Source organism: Vicugna pacos, chromosome 33 (genome assembly GCF_048564905.1).
Source record: "Vicugna pacos chromosome 33, VicPac4, whole genome shotgun sequence".
Classification (NCBI taxonomy): domain Eukaryota; kingdom Metazoa; phylum Chordata; class Mammalia; order Artiodactyla; family Camelidae; genus Vicugna; species Vicugna pacos.
Window position 1 is genome coordinate 21,495,605 of NC_133019.1, and position 5,628 is coordinate 21,501,232.

General features: G+C 32.1%; 1 long non-coding RNA gene across 1 annotated transcript; it reads left to right on the plus strand.

The window, feature by feature from the left end:
• The first annotated feature begins 3,642 nt into the window (after positions 1 to 3,642).
• Positions 3,643 to 5,368, plus strand: LOC140691148 (uncharacterized). The gene is made up of 3 exons (XR_012066653.1): positions 3,643 to 3,730; positions 4,602 to 4,745; positions 5,283 to 5,368. It is a non-coding gene; the product is annotated as an uncharacterized lncRNA (long non-coding RNA).
• The last annotated feature ends 260 nt before the right edge of the window (positions 5,369 to 5,628 follow it).

Here is a 5,628-nt window from a genome sequence, read left to right on the forward strand (position 1 = left end):
AGGCAAGTTATTAATTCCATCTTAGAGTAGCTATAAATTTAGGATCAGCCAGCTATTTTGTAAATAGCCCATGGTTTCTCTCTCATTTAAGTGACAAAGTCTCAATACTAGTGATTTTTCCATTGTGCTTACAATATATTTTGTTGATATTTTAATTGAATTCATGGCAATGGAAACTCGGTGGATATAAAATATTAAGATTTTTTAAAGTAATAACATGTAACTATTAAACTATTGTATTTTACATAAATTTTACTGTTGGAACATTAGACTTATAGCACAGGACTATTCCCTATTGTTATAGATGCAGTATTTTGTTATTTAAGGAACTGGACTAAAAATTTCTGAGTATTTTGACTGCTTCCCCTGCTCTTTTGAAATGAAACTCTTCCATATTAACTGAAAATAAATACAGGACACACTTAACTTTAGGAGTGAGCAAGTGTAATCTTTCTCCAAAAATAAAAAATTGAGTATCTGAAAGTATTATTAATGCCTACCACAAACTCTTTAGGAATTTTAAGCAAATGTATGCATTAAACATAAGCATCTAAATTTTCTCTTCAAGTATCTTCAAACTTTCATTTAAAACAGATGGAGGTAAAATCATTAGGTAAATACAATGAGTATCATCTAATAAAATTAATTTTCTCATCTTTGCATACATTTGTTTTTGTTATGGTGTATGTGCCCCCCAAAACAGTTTTGAATAAAATACTTACACAGATGCAACCCTTTCCTTAAACATGTGATTTTCAACAAGCTGTAGGTCTTGTAAAATCTTCATTTGTAAAAGCTAAGTTGCAGATAATGGAACATTGCCTTTTTTTAACTCAAAAAGAGTTTAACTATATTATATAGTTATATATATACACTATATTATATATTATTATATAATTATAGATAATTATAATTATATAATACATACTATATTATATATATCAGATATGTATTAACCATCATAATTATTGTATATTTGTTTTTTACTGTTAGAAGCAGAGAAACATGTGACACTGAAAGTAAAAGGAATAAAGATGCTGTGCCCCATGTGGCCACATTAAGAACACAGAGTGGACATGCTACCAATTTTAAGAGAAAAATCATCTGATTGGAGAAAATTCACATTAAGGTATACATGACTGACATTATCTCAGCCTGTAAGATTTACTTTCATTCTTACAGGAAGATTCCTTTTAATATAAATTTATTATTAATTAGTTGGGTTTTCTCCCAAATAATTTTTAATTTTTCAAGTTATAATTTTAAGGTAATTTGAGAGGAAAAATATATTGGGGGTTTATGAGTTTGAAACAAGAAAGTATGTTTCTTCCTATGAGTAAAATTTTGACATCAACTGTCTGGCTTTTCCAAATTTCAGAGTTTCCTTTTTCTTTTTGACAACACAGTTATCTTAAGATCACTGAGCTTTTCCACAGTTCTCAGCATAGTAATAACTCACTTTGGCACAGGTGAGATCAGGTAGAAAACTATTTCTAAGTATAATTGCTGATAAGTTACTCAGCTTGTATGTTGGAGCTAGGTCTTAGTGAAACGGCCACTGTCACTCAATATTTAAAGACTGATATAACTCCACTGAACAGGAGTTTCTGCCTCTGTTAATAAAGAAAATACGAGAAATCTACTTTACAGGAATAGACCACATTGAATGTACTTATCATTTTTTTGAAATGTGTCCAGAATTCACATATAGTCTTTGTGCAATATAAGGAACATTTATTTCTGTAACAACTGAGTGATTTGAAATGTTAACTACAAAACAAAGCAAAAAGCATGACTCTTCCAAGAAATACCTTCAGGAAGCTCAATGGTTCACAAATAATTAACACTGTTTGATTTAGAAGAGGTCAGGGACCCTACAATTTGATATAAGCATTTTCATGAAGGTTTATCAGAAAAATTTATGTGAAATTACTGGAGGGGTCTTCAATGTTGTAGAGTTATTTTGGTGAAAATATTTCTTCTTATGACATAAATATTTCCGATGGTAATGTTTTTAAAACAACACCATTGATTGTGTAAACTAAGTGTTTCTTTATCCTGCAACATATCCTGTTTATGCATTTTGTGGGAGATTTGGATTTTGAAAAATATCATGATGTTACATTAATTAATATGGGATTATTCAATGGAGAAAAATTCTCACTGATATGTGCAGTTGTTCTACAGCATTAAAATTAGGTGACATTCAAATACAATAACAAGAATTGTTTTAGTTATTTGACACCACAGGGATAATAACATATTTAAAAATAATGTACACCTCTTAACTGATTCCAGTGAATTTAAACCATTGTGATTGAAGCTTTATTTCTTCGTAATTGCCGTGAACTAAAGCCAAGGGCTTGGCTGTAAGGTATTGTCAATGTAGACAATCAATTGTTTTATATTAGCAATATGTTATATAAAAACGCAAATTAACTTTTTTGAGGATTAAACAATTACTCTACTGACTCTTTTCATCTTTAACTTTTGTTGCTGTTGTTGGGCTCAGATAATATGTTAATGCAGGCTCTTGGCACAACTTCAAAAGAAGCAAGCCAATATGCCATTGAAATCTAAATTATAGAAAATGTCTTTAAATTAAGCAAATCTTTCATTCCTTATGAATTTTTATTAACAGGATTCTCAAAATTTTTTCATAGCTAGCACCGTTTTTGAGTAAGAATGTGGTCACAATCAGCAATACTATTACTCTTACACTAGTTGTGTGTGTGTATGTGTGCATGTCTTTGTGGTCCTGGCATAAGAAGAATGTATCAATATTAAGGAAAACATTAAATTTTGTATAACAATTTTGCAATGGTATAAATTATAAGACTTGTACTGGTGACTACTATATATTAATCATGTTACATCAACTATTGGTAGTGTATGTAACAATATTAAAGCCATTCTAAGTTTGTAAACAGGTACTATTGAGTATTTTCCAATACTAAAACATCTGATAAGATGTTTACTTTCTCCAAACTGTGCCTGAAGAAAAAGAAGCTCATCAAATGACTTCATCAATCTTAGCTTATTAAATCAGTACCTCAGAAAAAGTTCTGGGTATCTTGTGTCAGTGACTAAAAATGATTTAAGGAAAATCTCTGATCCACAAGAAGTTTTTGGAACCTCAATGTGTGAGCCAAACAAAAGGCTAAGACCACTGGAGCTGGGAGGGGGGAAGGAAAGCCAATTTATTGCTTGTCAGGCAAGGCAATGCTGCATCACCCAAAAGAGTTAGCTGAAACTCTCAGAATTACAAGTGAAAAGGCTTAACGTAGTTTTAAAAAGAGGAAGTTTAGGGAAAGGACAGTAAATTCATCTTTGGGACTGGATGTTCTAGTGCTTTATGCCACAAAAGTGCATAGCTCTCACCAGGTCTGGAATGGGGTATTTAATGCTCACGGTCACATAGGAGGCACAGTCTTACAAGCAGGCCTGAACATAGAAGGAATTTTCTCTAACAGACTTCTTATTTCTCATGCAGACAAATGTAGTTCCATACTCAAGGAAAAGGAGGCTGAAAATAAAAGAAGACTGCAAAGTGATTTTCTTTTTTTGTAACACACATGAAGAAGAGTGCACAAAGCATGAGTCTGCACTGCTTGGGAAATTTTTATGAGGTAGATGGCTCCACGTAACATCCTCTGAATCAAGAAATGGAATATCTACCAACACCTTAAAATCTATCCTTATGTCACTCCACATCTGTAATACCTAAAAGGTAACTACTATTATGAGTGCTATCATCACAGACAAATTTTTCCTATTCTTAAGCTTCAAAATAAGCAGAATTATAAAAGATATACTTTTGTATCAGGCTTGTTTTGCTCAAAAATGTCTCTAAGACTTGTCCATGTTGTTGCATGTAGCCATAGTTAATTCTTTTGCATTGCTGTTCAGTATTTCTCTGTATAAACTCATCACAATCACTTTATCCATCTTTGCCTATTCACAAGGACATAAAAATACCTTCTAGATTTTCTTCTAAAATACATACTATTTTATGCTTTATGCTTTGTATAAAATTGATATTTTTATATATTGGAGGGCCAACATCCACTTCTGTAAGCAAAATTCTATCATGGTTTCTCTATAAAATTCTTACAAAGTTAGGCAGACAATAAATGATTTCATAGCCTGTAACATATTAATTGTATTAATAGTTCTGCAACTTTGTTGTTTGGTATCTGGTCATAACTTTTCTTACCATAACTTATCAGAGGACAGAACTGGGAACATTGTGAAACCTTGTGTCCTCTGGTCCTCCTACCTTGAGTGCTCAAGCAGAAATCACATACTGCAGAAAGTTAACTGGTACATAATGGTACCCAACATACAGGAAAAAAATAAGTACTACAAAACTCGAAACAAGGAGCAGTCTCCTTGAGTGCTGAGAATCTAATGTTGGAAAATAAGGGTCTAGAAGAGAAATTTAAGAATTGTTGAGGTGTCGACAGCCATGCTGTGAACCAAAATGAATTAAAAGCTAACAAAGACTAGAGTGCTAAAGCTGTATATTGGACTGTCACCTTGCATTTCTTCATTCCTGTGACAAATTTATGGAGATTTTTTTTTCTTTTCCTTCCCTTTAGTAGATAAGAAGTAGAGGACATTCCAAAAAAGCTCATTTTGGAAGAACACAGCAGTGAGATAGCCGGATTTTTCAGTTAACTGAAAACATTCATAGGAATATATCCTTGATGATACATACATTGTATCTCCTGAAATGTTATAAGGTAAAGTAATTTTATGGAGGCCCCTCTGAGACATAGAAATCTGCAAGTGAATTTATTATTATATGACTAAGAGAAGACAATATTCTCAACAACAAAAGAATATTCCAAACAAAAGGATGTAGAAATCTGTATGTGTGCGCGCGCGTGTGTGTATGTATAAATTTACTATTTAAGTTCTCTATTTGTATAGTTATTTGTTACACATTCTGTAAATCACAACATTTATTATATATTTGACCATCATTTTTTATCTTTCCAAGTGTAAGAAGACTTGATTCTAAGATATTTTAATTCTGGGTTATTCTAAGTTAAACTACCGAGAACTATGTCAGACAGTTCTCAGACAATGGTAGAAAAAATAGATGTATCTCTAACCTCATGCAGAACACTGCTTACAGAGACTACAAGCCTAAGAAAGACTTTTCAAGACTGAGGAAAGAGAGTTTATACCCATATTGACGTAGTACAAAAATTTAAGTGTTCAGTGATTTAAATAAACTGCATACACACTAATTTGGATGTTATTTTTCTTTTTAGAAAACTAAACTGCTAGAAATCATGGTAAAAACTGGTGATGACAGACTATGAAAAACCATCAATAAAATAATGCCACCAAAAGCTAAGAAAACTCTAATGTTCATACAAACATCCCATCAACTCCATACCTGAAAGGATTACAGGAAGAAGTTTTATAGATCTTGGTGATTTTAAGTTCTCATGGAGTTAATTACTACCTTGTCCTCACTTTTCCTGAGGGGGTTTTAGTTTCTGTGACCATATTTCATCAAGTAATGATGTCAGAGTTTTTGTGCTTCAGAGATATGAGTCCATGGGAACATAAAAATAACCCTGGATCGAGTCCTACCGAAACATTTTATTCCAG